This window comes from Perna viridis, chromosome 15, assembly GCF_037379345.1.
Source record: "Perna viridis isolate PV_CMFRI_1.1 ecotype Kerala chromosome 15, ASM3737934v1, whole genome shotgun sequence".
NCBI classification, from domain to species: domain Eukaryota; kingdom Metazoa; phylum Mollusca; class Bivalvia; order Mytilida; family Mytilidae; genus Perna; species Perna viridis.
This window is the reverse complement of record NC_142459.1, coordinates 13,827,580-13,846,317: the sequence shown is the minus strand read 5'-3', so window position 1 is coordinate 13,846,317 and position 18,738 is coordinate 13,827,580. Positions and strand designations below refer to the sequence as shown.

General features: G+C 32.9%; 1 pseudogene; it reads right to left on the bottom strand.

Annotated features, from left to right (window-relative positions):
• Positions 1–9,465: 9,465 nt before the first annotated feature.
• On the bottom strand, positions 9,466–13,286 carry LOC148597033 (uncharacterized; annotated as a pseudogene).
• Positions 13,287–18,738: the final 5,452 nt, after the last annotated feature.

Here is an 18,738-nt window from a genome sequence, read left to right as displayed (position 1 = left end):
AGGTTCTTTCCTTCTATTTTGATATGGATTACGCGGAAGCATGTCTTAACCGAAGTAAGGTTTCACATTTACTATAGGCAGTTCTAAAACATCACTGATACATATGAAATATAAGTGTATTACAGAAAAAAATATAGAAAATATTTGTATGAGGCTAAGGAAGGGGAAGTAACTGCGAGGCTCTGCTGAGCCGTTACTCCCCTTCCGAGCCGAATGCAAATACTTTCTTTATATTTTTCAATAATACACTAATATTGTGTTTATCCTGGAATAAGTATTTTGATGGTTTTGTGTTGTTAAGAGTATTTCATTCAAAAGTAGGAACATGTTGTAGGCCCCCAAGCATTTACGGTTCATTGAAAATCCGCGACAAAAATAGTTCTGAGAGATGGACATTATTTGACGAAATATTGTAAATTGTAACTTTTACTTTTTAACGATTCATAAACATAACATAAATATTCAAAATTAAACAACAATTTCCGTCATTTAACATGTTTTTCTGATGTGAAATAAATTCTTCCGTGACCTACTTTCACTTTTGACAAAGTTATTGATTTGGTGGATTGTGTGTGTACACATTAAAAGTAGCAATGTTCAAAGTTGCACCGTAAAACATTGAATTGACACGGCTAGACATATTTGTTTGGGAGAAGGAATGCTGTGACTGACAGATTGACAGATGAGATTCGACGGAACGCGAGATGGTGGGCGGAGCTTAACTGTACTTTGATTATGTCCTCGATTCAACTGTTATTTTTATATTATTAACTATTATTAATTTATATTTTTTCATTAATTCAATTTTCTATTTTCAGGTATGTAGTGTATATTAATTGAAATATTTATTATAATTTCATAATTATAACAACAATTGATTGGTTGTTGGTTTTTTTCTTTGTTTCATTGATTTTGAGGTAGGTCTGACATTTTTTAATTTGATTGGTGTCTTACAAGAAAAAAAAATCCATCAATGAGGATTAAACCCTAAAGATATTTTTGAATAAAATTTCAGGATTGATTGAAAAATGAATCAATACGTATCAAGTGATGGTTTTAATACTATTTGGTTACTTCTACTTATAGTATAAACTTAAGTATTTATGCATACGAACGCCCATTTAAGTGGTTTTTATTTGTAGAAAAGTCTTTCTACAAGTAACGACAGCACGTATACAAACGGCGTCGAAAAAGCTTCGGTGCATGTAGCGTTGTCAGAAGTGGTCGAATATTCATATATCACTGATATGAAAATTATAAATGAGTTGTATTACGACATGTAGAAACATTTTATGTTATGAATGTAATGTTCAATTACGTTTCTACCTATGACAAATGTTTATGTTTAAATATTGTAATTTTTTCGAAATGAGTTTCAGACAAAAGAAATCGATTGCCAACTGCGGTTTAAGTGTGAAGTCAGACTGTTTCTTCATTAAACGATTAATGTTTGTACGCATCAATTTTTTGCTACAGACTTATAATTTCATTACGTATTATGACATTAATGGGATGATTTCAGTGGAAATGTTCGAAGTTATATGCCTATTAATTGCAATGTAACAAAGTATAACGACCCTTTAACTACCATAAATGATGAAAGTGATTCTATTGTTCTTTGTTTGTATTATTTACATTTTTGGTTTTGTTTAATTCTGTCATTTTTCTTTTTATTTAACAAATAGGTATTGTTTCATAAAATACTTTTGATTTTTTTACATGAGAACAAAAACGTATAAAATTAGCTTTACCGGTAACGATTATGTGAATAATTTAACTTTTGTTAAAAGCGATTACATAAGAACACGAATTTACAGATCACATACTTAACCATATTTACTTACATGTAACACGGATAACATTGCCTCAGAAAGCCTTGATTTTTATTTTTACCCGGCCAACAGCTTTTAAGTGATGCCTTATTCATATTCCCTGTTCTTTTTTACATCGAAATTGAAATGGCTTTTCAAAGATCAGATGTTATCGGGATTAATCTTCGAGTTGATATCCGATACAGCGTAATCAGACGACTATTAACAACCATGGTCGCGCAATTCGAATCTGATTATGGAGATACCTGTATAAATCATTGTAATAAACATTGTAGACTGTTATACGGGACAAAATAAATCTAGAATTCTTCGTTACATTTAGCATTAATTAGAAGTGTAAATTTTATTGTCCTCCCCATGAACATTTAATGAATGTAAACGGACAGACTGTGAACAGAAATTAATACGAACAGTAATCAGAAACCGGGTGCAAAACCAAAGTGCTACTGCTAGATATACATAGTCCTTTACATACTTTAATTACAGAGGGTTTAGAAGATAAGTGTCTATGGCAAAATTGCCCTTTGACTCCGAGTAGACAAACAAATCTGTATCTGCCGATGATGATCGTTCTATTGTCGAACAATAATAAAGAAAAAGCGATACTGAAAATACTCCTTTCTGTTTAGCTTTAATGATTTTTATCTAGCATTGCAAACTGATAATGTCTTGGAAAAAGAAATATATATAGGTATTGTTTCATAAAATACTTTTGATTTTTTTACATGAGGACAAAAACGTATAAAATTAGCTTTACCGGTAACGGTATTTATATATATTATCAGTTCATCTTCAAGTGGTTAAAATGCATGTATGTAATTAGTCTGTTAACCAGAAGCACACAGTCTAATAATCGTTTAAATTAAGATGTTCTAAAACTAGTATATCTGCTTTTATTGCACTATTCTCTATCATTTTGTGCTGTATCATTATAAAGATAATGTCAATTCTGCAACAATCTGTTCATACAGGACTACCTAAGGAGCACATGTATCTGTCAAATCAGGATAGTGCGTCATTTGCATAAAGTTTGCGATCAGGCTTTTATTTGTCATACGTTGGGAAAATAATGTGTGTTGGAAATGAAGGCGTCCGGAAAACAGCAGTTACTGGTGCACTAATGGCAAAGAAACCACGCCAAATAAGAAAATATACCGAGGGTTTAGATCTCCACATACACAGAGCTGCAATCAATAGGGAATCAAGGAAATAGGTATCACAAGGTTTGTTATTTATTCTTATGGAAGGCATTCAAACACGTTCATCAACGAAACAGATTATTTTTACTTTTAGCAGATTCATTCTGAAAAAATTGCGACGTCTTTTATTTCAGAAAAAATAAAAAAAAGATCGCTTAAATAGTCGTCTTATTATTGGGTTGTTGGTTTAAAAAAAATGAATAATTTTAAATAGAAATATAGCGTTTAACCACATTGTGTAAATTGTAGGATGGGGGTTAAGATGGTAAATATAACCTACAATTTAAATATGTTTTATCCTATCTATTTTAACAAGCCTTTCTTATCAATTCGTTTTCAGACCTAAATTTAGAAGAAATAGTTTTAAGGGACTTGTTAAACAAACAGTCAGTAGTAGTTCCAACGCACAAACATATTGAAGAAGACATTGAATAAAAGTATTGATAGAAAGAGTAATCAAGGGAACCAAGGTTATAGCGACAATCAAAAGAATGTAATCCAGGGACAAAGACCAGACATGGAAAGCAGACCCCCACAACAATGAACACAGAGTAACTTAAACCATATATACAAAGAAACAAAATCTAATGAGCAACTCGGACTCCACTAAAAACTGGGAGCATGGACCAGGTGCACCGGCAGGGTAAGCGTTCTCTGTCTTTCTAGAAACACCCGACGAGTTGCTCATAGTCAAGTCCTGGGTAGATGAAAAAGGAAAGGAAAACTATGACACGTTGAACAAATCAGTTTTCATGGCGCAGATGGACACACCGTAGCGATTCATGAGTTCATGATGACGGCCGTAAAACTTTTGTAGTGATGATTTAAATCCTGTTCCAGAAGCCTATTTGTTATACAAAAAGTCTGCGTAGTCATAGCTCTGGCATAAAATATGATTTGAGATATGAACACTCCATACGCAGGCACTGAAGGGATGTTACCACAGATGAAAGGCAAGTTGACAATTTTATTACAATTTTTTTGTCCACCACACTGGACAAATATGTTGTCGATTAAAAATTCCAGCATTTTGTAAACATCTTCTTCTGTATATTTGGAAGATGACGAGGGAAGTAGTGGGACACTGGAAAGGGGGGGAAATCTAATGGGAGATGACCATGGAAGAAGAGCTCATACCAATCATACAACACCCCAGGCATCATTCACGATGTTATTCACGATAAAACAAAAGTCTAGTGTGAAAAAGCCTGACATACGTACAGCAAATGAGATGCAAAAGGAAGCAATCCGACAAGGAAGGAAAGGATTAATTAAAAGATCGTTAGCTCCAGTCAATATGATGGATTTTGGAGGACAGACGGCCTTCTATTCAACCCATCAATTATTTCTCATATATAGAGGAATCTATACTTTATTTTGATAAAACAACAGGTACAATGATTTTTAAGACAAAGTTTGTCATATTCATTTATCGTAATAGGTTTAGCTGGACATATCTTACTGAAACTCCATCAGAACTACAACTAGCGAAGCTTGCTTACCAGACTACTTCGGTGGATGTATATGAATTGGTGATAAGACTTGGAATGAAGAAACCTGAAGTTTATGTTTTTTAAAGATGACTATGGGGGAAATTCCCTTAATGTTGCTTTCCTTTGCTTGAAAAAATGGAGAATGAAGAAAAATGGTACTGTTGGTGATCTTATCGAGGCTATGAAGGGCATGGAACTTGATGTTCATGCAGCTTGTAAAGTACGATGTATTTTGTTTTGTCGTAGAAACATTTCACAGAATAAATAGGCTATTATGCGTAATTTTAAAAGGTTAAACACACATCTGTTTTGTTTTAGCTGGTCCTTATGCAATTCTTGTGCAGGACACGTATAAAGAAATTTGCTAAGAACTATTGTGCCACATTTAAGTGCAGGCATTGTACTCTTCGGCAGAATGTTAAATTGCTGAATACTAGTTTTCGTTATTAAAGTCCATGAAACACTTTTATCTTTTCTAAATGTGATGAAGTATTCTAGACTTTTACGGTTTACGAACCAATTTTGAATACTCTTTATTGATTTCAGATAACCAGAGACAAACCATTGAGTAAGCCTTGTACAACTGTTTTTAACCAGTATTTATCCATTTGAGAACAAATTGCCCGATTGATTAACATGTATTACATTTGCTCGTTATATAGAAGGAAATAAAAAAAATGGGTGATATCTGCGAATGTGTACGGACTGTCAGCAGTATTAGTGGGCTTAATCAAAGATCTTTTTATTACACATTATTGCATCCGTCATATTACACGTGAGTATAGTCTGGTAATACTGCAGCTCTCCGACAGGAGTCACAGGGAGGTCTCTTAAAAACGGAGTTTTATTATCATAAGGCATACTGCATGTATGTATAATAGCGCAAGAGAATAAACATAACAAAAAAGGCGTACTAAAGCAATAAATATAAATGACATCGTAAATAATATATATATGTATATTGTATATTGTATTTCCAAATACAAATACTGTGTATCGAAACATTCTCTTTCACGGACGGCTTCGCCGGCCAGGAAAAACCACCAAACCCAACTTCTAGGTTGTGCAACTACTTTATATGCAGGAAAGTTCTGTGGAAACCTGTGTCCATACCCCATGCAAAAGACCGTCTCAAGAGTTATACCTGGACGAAGTATAAATTTAGAAAATTGGAAAACATAAAATAGAATATTATGTCTATAAGACATATCTATCAAATATTATTTAAAAAATTATAATCATCATAATAAAGTTTAAGCAAATACAAAAAAAAATATATATCTACTATATTTTTACTGAAACTAGAGTGTTGGCCAGTCAAATGTAGGCTAGAAAGTGATTACAAAAGGGAACATATTCCCGCTCAAAATCTATATCACGTGATAAATATCCCGTGAGACATTTCACTACAGAACCGTCAATACAATGATTTCCTACTATACTATCGAAGCGTAGGAAATTATACGTATAATTTATACATTGAACTATATATATATAGTTCAATGTAGTTCAAGTTCAATATAGTTCAAGGTTCATATAAATAAACAATTATATAAATTGCAAATAGCCCAGTGCGACTAGAAATATACAAAGAAAGGGCCGAGTTGTTATATTCCGAGATTTTTGGACACTGACATTCTCGTTTCAATAGTGTCTTCTATATATCCGTCTTTTACAAAATCAGTTTTCCATCTACAGTGTCTCTTAATACATCTTTTGTTAACATTAAACTTAGCAGCGGCAGTGGCACCACCTGAACGTAATGGGTGAAGTCCTTAGTTTAAAGTTGGTGCAACTAGCTTTGATCTTTTTCAAATTACTTTCTCTAGCTCCTGTATAGCTTAAATGTTTCTCTTTTTATAAATAAGGTTTGCGACACCTCTAGCTCTAAATATAGGCTTAAAAACAAAATTATCTGAATGAGCGTCCAAACCTGATATCTTAACGTAGCGTTTGTACATCTTAACAGGACATGCTACAGTAAAACCTTTGCAATTCAAAATATCGTTTCCCTGTCTGTATTGATCTGCTTTGCTATTATCAATAAAAATCTTTAAATACTCATAAAAAATTTGAATGTCTTTACATTTTAAATTACTTATAACGTCAAAACGTAAAAATTCTGAGTAAGCGATTACGATCATAGTAGGTCATCGGTGTTTTCATACATAGAAAATAAGTCAAAAAGTGTTTCGTTATTTACAGAATCTTTCTTGTTGACGAGATTACCATTCAGTGTTTAACGGATTCTAAAAGTGACGTAACAAATGAGTTTTTTTGTTGGATCTCTGAAACCATTTATTCCGTGAGCCCACTTAATGGAATAAACAGCGGAATTAACGACACTTGGAGAGCACTGTATGTCAATTAAATAAGTTATGTATAAAGCTACATGTACTGGGTCTGCTGGCATTTCTTTCAAACCGTGTTCATTTGCCTTTTCCATCAGTTGAAACTCGAAAAGTACTTTTAGGTAGTGTTATAACTTTCTTGAGTCCACTATTGTTGTAACCATCTTACTGGCAAGTTTCTGAACAAAATGTTGACTTCCAATACCGCTATCTGCACCCGCCTTGTCCACATTTTGTTTTTCAGGCTTATTCCTAAAAATAACACAAATAATTAAAATATTATCTTAACAGCCAACATTTTAAATTTCATTGGTTTCTCACCAAACACTCCGTTCTTTCCTGTCCCTTTTTTATTACATTTTTACAAGGTAAGTATTTGAACTCTTGTACAAAATCTGGTGTACCTATTTTAGAGTATAACAAAGGCCAGAAAGAAGGTTTCCAAACTGGTACTATAAGAGTACCTTTGGCTCTATCTTGCTCCATTTTCTTATTGTCTTAGCTATCAAATTTGGTGGAGGGACCAACCAATTCGTGTCGTCACTCCAATTTTGAGAAAAAGCATCTACTGCCTCCGTGCCTTGGTACCAAATTGTAGAATTGAATCTCCTACACTGGTTGTTATAATGTGTAGCGAACCTGTCAATGCTGTATGGACCCCATGTTTTGTAAATATAATGAAATATGTTGTTTTTTATTGCCCAATCATCAGGATCTGTGTGTCTACACAACTCATCGGCGTACTGATTTTCTGATGTAGGTAACCAATGTGTTTTTAATTGTTTATGTTTGCTTTCGCATACATTGTGAATATCTAATGCTATACTCTGAAGTCCACTTTTCTTACTACCGACTTTCAATATATGTGGCATAAAAGGCGTACTAAAGCAATAAATATAAATGACATCGTAAATAATATATATATGTATATTGTATATTGTATTTCCAAATACAAATACTGTGTATCGAAACATTCTCTTTCACGGACGGCTTCGCCGGCCAGGAAAAACCACCAAACCCAACTTCTAGGTTGTGCAACTACTTTATATGCAGGAAAGTTCTGTGGAAACCTGTGTCCATACCCCATGCAAAAGACCGTCTCAAGAGTTATACCTGGACGAAGTATAAATTTAGAAAATTGGAAAACATAAAATAGAATATTATGTCTATAAGACATATCTATCAAATATTATTTAAAAAATTATAATCATAATAATAAAGTTTAAGCAAATACAACAAAAATATATATCTACTATATTTTTACTGAAACTAGAGTGTTGGCCAGTCAAATGTAGGCTAGAAAGTGATTACAAAAGGGAACATATTCCCGCTCAAAATCTATATCACGTGATAAATATCCCGTGAGACATTTCACTACAGAACCGTCAATACAATGATTTCCTACTATACTATCGAAGCGTAGGAAATTATACGTATAATTTATACATTGAACTATATATATATAGTTCAATGTAGTTCAAGTTCAATATAGTTCAAGGTTCATATAAATAAACAATTATATAAATTGCAAATAGCCCATTGCGACTAGAAATATACAAAGAAAGGACCGAGTTGTTATATTCCGAGATTTTTGGACACTGACATTCTCGTTTCAATAGTGTCTTCTATATATCCGTCTTTTACAAAATCAGTTTTCCATCTACAGTGTCTCTTAATACATCTTTTGTTAACATTAAACTTAGCAGCGGCAGTGGCACCACCTGAACGTAATGGGTGAAGTCCTTAGTTTAAAGTTGGTGCAACTAGCTTTGATCTTTTTCAAATTACTTTCTCTAGCTCCTGTATAGCTTAAATGTTTCTCTTTTTATAAATAAGGTTTGCGACACCTCTAGCTCTAAATATAGGCTTAAAAACAAAATTATCTGAATGAGCGTCCAAACCTGATATCTTAACGTAGCGTTTGTACATCTTAACAGGACATGCTACAGTAAAACCTTTGCAATTCAAAATATCGTTTCCCTGTCTGTATTGATCTGCTTTGCTATTATCAATAAAAATCTTTAAATACTCATAAAAAATTTGAATGTCTTTACATTTTAAATTACTTATAACGTCAAAACGTAAAAATTCTGAGTAAGCGATTACGATCATAGTAGGTCATCGGTGTTTTCATACATAGAAAATAAGTCAAAAAGTGTTTCGTTATTTACAGGATCTTTCTTGTTGACGAGATTACCATTCAGTGTTTAACGGATTCTAAAAGTGACGTAACAAATGAGTTTTTTTGTTGGATCTCTGAAACCATTTATTCCGTGAGCCCACTTAATGGAATAAACAGCGGAATTAACGACACTTGGAGAGCACTGTATGTCAATTAAATAAGTTATGTATAAAGCTACATGTACTGGGTCTGCTGGCATTTCTTTCAAACCGTGTTCATTTGCCTTTTCCATCAGTTGAAACTCGAAAAGTACTTTTAGGTAGTGTTATAACTTTCTTGAGTCCACTATTGTTGTAACCATCTTACTGGCAAGTTTCTGAACAAAATGTTGACTTCCAATACCGCTATCTGCACCCGCCTTGTCCACATTTTGTTTTTCAGGCTTATTCCTAAAAATAACACAAATAATTAAAATATTATCTTAACAGCCAACATTTTAAATTTCATTGGTTTCTCACCAAACACTCCGTTCTTTCCTGTCCCTTTTTTATTACATTTTTACAAGGTAAGTATTTGAACTCTTGTACAAAATCTGGTGTACCTATTTTAGAGTATAACAAAGGCCAGAAAGAAGGTTTCCAAACTGGTACTATAAGAGTACCTTTGGCTCTATCTTGCTCCATTTTTCTTATTGTCTTAGCTATCAAATTTGGTGGAGGGACCAACCAATTCGTGTCGTCACTCCAATTTTGAGAAAAAGCATCTACTGCCTCCGTGCCTTGGTACCAAATTGTAGAATTGAATCTCCTACACTGGTTGTTATAATGTGTAGCGAACCTGTCAATGCTGTATGGACCCCATGTTTTGTAAATATAATGAAATATGTTGTTTTTTATTGCCCAATCATCAGGATCTGTGTGTCTACACAACTCATCGGCGTACTGATTTTCTGATGTAGGTAACCAATGTGTTTTTAATTGTTTATTTTTGCTTTCGCATACATTGTGAATATCTAATGCTATACTCTGAAGTCCACTTTTCTTACTACCGACTTTCAATATATGTGGCATATTTTGATATTCTGAGTTTATACTAACTCGTCTGTTCTCTAAATTATTTTCAAATGTGTTCAATACACACCTTACGCATTCGAGTTCTCTCCATTTTGAACTCTCCACCTTTTCGTCGGCTGTCCAATTGCCCGACATTTCTTGTCCAGTAACACTAGAAACGTGTTCTGGCAAAATAGCGACCAAAGCCTACATCTGAGGCGTCAACAAATATGTCAAAATCTGACTCCAAAACACGATCAATATCGGAAATATTTGTTCTTTGATCGTTTAATATTCTACATAATTTCAGTAATAGCACCTTGTGTTATTTTCACAGGTGAATCCCAACTAGCTCTAGACAGAATACTATCATAAATACATCTATTTCGTAATCGAACTTTATCTCCTAAACCAATTTGCATTGATATTAACTGATCAACAGTTTTACCTAACGACCTTGCTTGAAATAAAGCTTTCCATTCGTTATTTTTTGCATCAATGTTTTAGCTTTGGTCTCAAATCTGTCAGTTCTCTCTTCTTTAACAAAAAGTTTACCAATTTCGGTATTCCAAGTATACCCCAACCAATCAATTTTTTGAGTTGGCTTCCAAATACATTTGTCATGTGCTATTAAAAACCCTATTTTTTCTATCTGCATTTTAACCCTTATGCTTGTTTTGTCAAAATCACTATCCGCTCCGAGGCCATCATCCAAAAACATAACGACCCTTTCACCCTTTGACCTTAAATGTTTGACCTCTTCTTTAAGTTCTTTAGAAAATATATAACCTGTTGTTGCTATACCAAAATGTAGTACGTTAAATACAAAATATCGTGTTAACCCATCAAAATCAAAAGCAAAGCCTTGAAAGGTCCTATGGATGTCTACAATATCTAGATGATGGTACGCTGATTTTAAATCATAGCTGTATAAAAAATCACCCATTTGAAAACGATCTCGTCGAGCGTTTTTTGTATCTTCATACTTGTGCATAAACTTAAACAAGTGTGGTATGCAGTCTAACACAAGTCTAGTCTTGTTTTTGTTATATGCAACTGCAGGTGGATTTACAACGTATGGCCTTGAATTAAACTCTGAGAAGCATTTCCTATGTCATAAAATATCTATCTCAGATTTAACCAACTCTGGATTGTCTAATGATGATCTGTTATTTTTTAAATGGACAGATTTTGGTTCAGTTTAAAAGGTATTTTATACCCGTTTTCTATTACATCTAATACATGTTTGTTGTCAGTTATTGATTTTCACTCATTTACATGTGCCCTCAATTGACCTACTGGCGAAACAGGTTTAAAAATAGTAATTTTGAGCACTCGCCCTGAACGTTGTCAGCTTCAATACACCATTTCACGTGTTTCTGATACTGTGTTTACGTTCAATCGATAATTTACTATATACATAATTACTTGACATATCATCTGTTTTGATTTTTGTTTGTCAAACATCATCAAATGTCAAATGCGGTAAAATTATTAAATGTACTTATCTTTTTTTCCGGACATCCATCTACCCAATGCCCCTTCTTTCCGCAGTTAAAGTACCTGCCAGATTTCCATGATGATGTGCTTGGTTCCTGCTTGTCTTTACTGTAAGGAACTTTTCTTAGCGATTTTCCTCCTTTAGTCTTCTCTGCTTTGTTCTTGCGTTCAGTGCGGTTCTGAGATTTTACCATTTTCTTTTAATCTTCTGATTCATCTGCAATTGGGTTGGCTATGTATTCATTTACAACCTTCCAACCAAGTACAGATGAATCAGCGAGCTTAATTAGTTTTTGTCTTTCTTGTACAAATCCAATACATTCGGCTATCGTCATTTTAGAAACCTGGACGGATCCCAAATTTGATTCGGGCACTTCTAAGTCTGTGTTTGCTTCTTTAAGCTTCATTAGCACTTTCACTTCATGTTTGTACTGGTTCTCATTCCCTTTCCTCTGAAAGGTGTAGTTGTCAGTCAGTGTCTCTTCGATCTTGGTCATTTGAGTTTACGATATTTCATTTTGTGCATGTCCAATATCCGATAAATATCCCGTGAGACAATTCACTACAGTACCGTCAATACCATAATTTTCTACTATACTATCGAAACGTAGGAAATAATACTTCTTCACGCTCCAATCTGGATTATAAATATATTACAATAAAAACGGGCATAAAGAAATGCTACAAGACTAAGTTATTAGCATTTGATTTACAGTAGTAAGTACTGTATTTCCTTCATAACATGAATCAAATGTAACTTGAAATGATAAAACTTCTCGAGAATTTTCAAAATCCATGTAACAGATTTCTAATGCAGATTTTGTTTTGTGTTTTTACAGCTGGTGTAGACAAGTTACTAATTCAAGAAACTACGGATAAGATACTGGATGTGATTTTAAATGAGGTGATAACTGAGAGTCTGTTTTTATCTCTAGAACTTTGCCATATTGCTTCAATGTGGCTGGGAATGAAAAATGATAGAGAAAAGATCGTTGAAATCAACAGAAATGTGTTAAAGCAGTGGAAATCATAACATCCAAGGAAAGATCAAATGAAAAACTTAGCATAGGTTCTATATAATGTAGGACTAAACATTTCGACATTTGTGGACAAAGAATTAGAAGTCAACTAATCATAAACGTTTCCATGTTTTAAATTTCAAGATAGAATAATACATTTTGAAATAAAAAAAAAACAAACAAACAAAAACAAACAAAAACAAAACAAAACAAAAACAAAACAAAAACAAAAAAACAATAAAACAAAAAACGAAAACAGAAACAAAAACAAAACAAAAACAAAAAACAAAAAAACTCTGTCATGCCCTGAACAATTTACTGTTTTATAATCCTTAAATGAAAAAAGTTCGCTTCCTATTTGAACACATGTACCACTTGGCCTTAAGACCAGGCATCCAAAGTTAACCCGAACTTGTCCGTATACGATAGAGATAGTCAAGATTACAACTTTATCGGGTTTCTCATATTATATATTTTACCTGATGAACGGGAAAATGAAACTGTAGAATAAAAAGATCGAGAACGTCACAAATTTCCTAGAGTGAACATGTTTTTTTATGAGTGTACATAAAGCATAAATTACTTTACAATGTTGTGTTGTATATTTGGTATGATTAGTTAGATTATTTATCTATACATGTGAGTACGTCGGCTAAGATAACCACCTTGCGATCTCATCAACTACAATTTTATGCTAGCTAATACATGTACCACCCATTACTAATCATTTTTCTTAGCCATTTTTTCGTAGTGGGCAATGTGAGCTATGCCATGATATGGCGTCCGTTGTTGTCGTCTTTAATAATTTTATAAGATTTTTCCCTGACAGTACTGGACTAATTAGAACCAATTCTGATTTGTATGTTTCTTTGGGTATTTTGCCTAGAACTGATGTAAGGGTTTATTTTATTCATCGACAAAAGGATAAGACTTTATTTTGTCCAATATATTTCCAAAACTGTAAGGTTTTCAGTATATTATGGCATAGGCTAGAAGTTTCCAGCATGGCGAGATCTTTCTAGTGTTATTTCTTTAAAACTTTCTCCACCGGGTACACAGATAGACTCATTTTGAAAACAAATCTTAGAATATTCTTTGGCGACAAAGCAATTCGTGAATTGGGGTATAAAAGAACTCGAAAATCATCATGAAGTTGGTACGTGGAGGAGGGTTCCACGGTGGATCCTTCTAGTCCACTTACTAAATAAAACACACGTATCTATAAGAGGGTTTGTTCATTAAGGTAAACCATACTTTATATTATTTTGTACATACATATATTCTTTTTTTTAAAACCATGTATGAACACACAGTAAAGTTCTGACATTAAACATAGGTTACCAAACTTGATGTTGAGATTATTTAGCCTAACTGTAGGTAATATGTTACAAAATAATAAAAAAAAATGTTTAGGGAGTTTTGACGATTTTGTAAAATATTATTTTTAAAAAAAGTGTAAATTTTTTTTTTTATTGAAAAACGGCAATTTCTTCCCCTTGTAAGAGTTTTTTTTAGACTTAATACTATTTTTGTAATACAAACATGTACATATGCAAAGCAAGTGTATTGTATATGATTTATTTTGAAAGTTTGAATCACAATATATTTTATTAGAGTTATGCTGGTAAAACAAATGCTAGTTTCGTGTTTGCTTGTTTTTCTTTAATAATCGTTTAGATGAGAATGCCTCTTATTTATACATTGTGGTTCGAAATCCTTGCTTTAAAGAATTTCGAAATGGCACTGTGATGAACTGTTTTACTATTTTGTTTTTCAGTTATGAATTTATTAACTTATAACAATGTGTGCATAATGAGTCATCATCTAATTCACTAATAAATAATTTTAGTTTGACTTTTGTTATTATTAGTATTAGTTATGAACTATTAATCAGAATGGTACACTCCATAAAAGTAGTGTAAGAAATTCTCTAAGGGTAGTGTTAGAAGGAATTCTAAGGGTAGTGTTAGAAGGAACACTAAGGGTAGTGTAAGAAGGAACTCTAAGGGTAGTGTAAGAAGGAACACTAAGGGTAGTGTTAGAAGGAACTGTAAGGGTAGTGTTAGAAGGAACTCTAAGGGTAGTGTAAGAAGGAACACTAAGGGTAGTGTAAGAAGGAATTCTAAGGGTAGTGTTAGAAGGAACACTAAGGGTAGTGTAAGAAGGAATTATAAGGGTAGTGTTAGAAGGAACACTAAGGGTAGTGTAAGAAGGAACACTAAGGGTAGTGTTAGAAGGAATTCTAAGGGTAGTGTTAGAAGGAACACTAAGGGTAGTGTAAGAAGGAATTCTAAGGGTAGTGTTAGAAGGAACACTAAGGGTAGTGTAAGAAGGAACACTAAGGGTAGTGTTAGAAGGAACTCTAAGGGTAGTGTAAGAAGGAACACTAAGGGTAGTGTTAGAAGGAATTCTAAGGGTAGTGTTAGAAGGAACACTAAGGGTAGTGTAAGAAGGAACACTAAGGGTAGTGTTAGAAGGAACTCTAAGGGTAGTGTAAGAAGGAACACTAAGGGTAGTGTTAGAAGGAACACTAAGGGTAGTATAAGAAGGAACTCTAAGGGTAGTGTTCGAAGGAACTCTACAGGTAGTGTAAGAAGGAACTCTAAGGGTAGTGTAAGAATGATCTCTAAGGGTAGTGTAAGAAGGAACTCATTTTCAAATGAACATTACTCATATTTTCTTTTACAGAAAATTCTAAAACGTACCTTGACACCGTCATTATCTATTTCAAGCTCAGAAAATGAACATCTCTATTAATAGGTATGCCTACATGTATAAGGCAACAAAAGTTGTGTATTGAGTCTTAATGGCCACAGAAAATGAAGAATCAGAGTTCTGTGATTTAGACATTGAACTATATAAAGGCTTTAATTTGTTTCTGTTTTTATCAATTTACTGCATGTAATAAGACCAACTTCAATTTAAACCTCACATAAATAACCTTTCTTTTACATTTATTTATCATGGCATGTAGCACATTGCGAAGCTTTATTGTAAATAAAACAGTTCTAATCGGAAGATAAAATATTGAAATATTGTACACATTGTTTACCAAACTCGGCAAAATAACATTTTACATACTTTATGGAGCGACCATTTGATTTTTGAAGGGGGTAGCTAAGATTTATTTATATTTGAGAAAAAGGCAGGATGGTAGCATACATGTATGGTGAAAACAAAAGGCAGGATCTGTTAAAAAAATCAGGATATGTTTTTGTAAACACTTTAATTTGTCATATTTGTATATATCCTGAAGAAAAAATAAGGACAAGCTGGAATAAAAAATGTACAATGTATATTAAGGATAGTCTTAACATGAAAATATCCAGGACAGAAAACGTGATCCTAGATCCCTAACCCCAATAAAAATCAAATGATTGCTCCCTTATCATAAAAAGGACTACAATTTTACTTACCAAAGGGCAGAGGATCCGTTTCCGGTCATTTGAACAGGCCTTATAAATGTTACTGAATACTGTCATCTGACAAATAAAATACTTAAATGTCGTGATCATTATTCAAATCAAAATCTTAAATCTTACATAAAATGCTATCCATGTACTCATGCGTTATGGGGTACATGTATAACACCATTTAAAAGTCCGTGCAAAAAATAGGATAAAGCAAATTTAGATATGAGCGTTAGGAACTTTTATCGAAGAAAAAACATGGCCGCTTTTACAGAAACGTAGAATCTTGCTTGTCCATCCAGGTGAGCGATTCTGGCTCTTTAGAGCCTCTAGTTCTAAAACCCTCCCATTTAAAAAAAATATGGACCTGTCTTTGTAATGTACAATAAAAACAATGTTTTTGAAAGAGACAAAAATAAGCCACATATAACACACATAGAACATTATGAAAACAAGAATCTTACAGTGCATGTGTTTAAAACAATACGACCTATTCCAATTACAAACACATCATTCAATAATTTTCAAGGTTTTTTGGAATCATCTCAATTCATTATTGCATTTCACTCATTAAATATGAGTTCGTTTTTGCAATGCATGAACAATTTTTAGATCGTTGAAGTAACCAATGCAACCTACATTACAGTTTTATCGGAGCGTTCCTAGAAAAAGTGAATGCCTTCCCTGTCGGTGCACCAGACACTTTAAAAAAGAAGGGTGTGAGCCCAGAAAAAAGGGCTGAGAGAACTTCATTTGCCATTTTTTCGTCAATTTTGCACGTGAAAATGACACATTTTCTAATGAAAAAGGGGTGTTCTAACCTTCTGCATCCCTGGATCCGTCACTGCTGGTCCCCGTTTTTAGGGGAGCCTAGGTTGCTTAGAACATTTGTTTCTATGCGTGTGTGTATTTTTTGTTATTTTATGTTCTTTATTGTAAGTTTATTTTCATTGCTTAGTTTTATTCCTTGATAATCGTTCGAATCCTGGTTCCCTTGAATATGCTTAAAAGTACGTGTACTGTCACGGAATATTCCGTGACAGTTAGACGTTCCAAATCTAATATTTAGTTATCAAACACTTAATATTTAAATAATAGAACTGACCTATATATATATAAGTGTGCCTAAAAATAGACATTCGAACCAACGGAATGTGCCGAAAAACGCTATTCAAATGGCCGAACACGACATTTTACATAACGTACACAATATAATTTCACCGTTCAGGAGAATTGACTTATTTACGAAATGAAATGCGAACTGCACATTCTACTTTGTAACTGAAAATCAAGCTGAAACAGCCATGCTGAATAACTGTGATAAAGATTTATGCATCAAGCTCATACGATTACTCGAAAAACTTCGAAAACCATATTGAATACAGTTAGTTTGAGTTATATTAATCTTTAAAAATATCTTAAAATTTTTTTTTCAAAATAATTGAACTTTATTCTTGCATATTCTTTTCTATAGTACATACGAACTATGAGATGAGGTTAAAATCTGAAGACAGTTCCAAGAGTTCTAATATAATTATAGAAAAAGATATGCAGTCGAACAGGCCAATCATTTAAAAAGCTTATTTTTCGGGGTTTCTTTTCGAAGATTTATAGTTTGATTTCAAACAGACTATACATGCATATGTAGTTACTGCATGCTGCTCCTCTGAGGACACGGCTCATTGTAAATAGACTAGAGTGATGAATGCTTGGAAATCAAAATGATTTGCCCAAGAGTACATGTGTACCGCTGAATTTTAATAAAATGTTGAATCTTATATTTCAAACCTTTTGTATACTAAAGGTTTGAATTGTCAGATTAAATTTCATGGGATCTTACACAATTATAATAAAATGCATGAATTTATCCTCCATTTAAGGTTAAAGCACAATCAATCAATCAATCAATCAATCAATCAATCAATCGTATACGGACAGTTAGGCGAGAAAATCAGATTTAATTGTTTTGCTAAACTTATGAAAGAAACTGTTCCGAGTTAATTGCTATTACAATGCAGACAAAAAATATATTAATTAATCTTTTTTGTATTTATTATTGAATGATGTAACGTTTTAATAAATGAAATTTACTTATTTTAGTACTATTCTTGTTAAGAATCAGACAGTTTGTGTGACGTACATTTTTGTGCATTCTGAATTGAAGTATAAAATTGCCATATTGAGAATAAGAAAAAAGATTGGAAAAGCCAGTATCATAACTTTACTGAGTTCTTAATCCCGCCCTTTTATGCAAAAATATACCACAACGCCGTTAAGTTTTGTTTTGTTTGTTTTTGTTTTTTTGTTTTGTTCATATATATTTCAAAAAATGTAACAGATCCTAATTACAAATTCAAACTAACTCCGATCAAATCCAATGTAAGTTGGAAATACAATTAATGTCGTATTTCGTAGTTAACAAGTTTGCCATATTCTTACTAAGACTTATACTATAAATTTCGATTATTTGTAAGTAAAGCTACTTGTTTTATATATAAAGGTTGAGGTATTTATAAAGTCATAGTTGTGTTTTTTTCATAAATATGAAGACAGCAAAAACACAAATGAACAATCTACAATTCGGGAGATTTATAGTACAAGTATTGTACATGTAGTTTTTACATTGTAGTAGAAACATTGACGCATTAAAGTGGCTGATTCCCTGTAAGAGCCTCTTAATGTCTTTTATTAATTACTACCAAATATCCATACTCTTTTAATATCGATGTTCAAACTACACGAAGACGAGAGAAAGTAGGC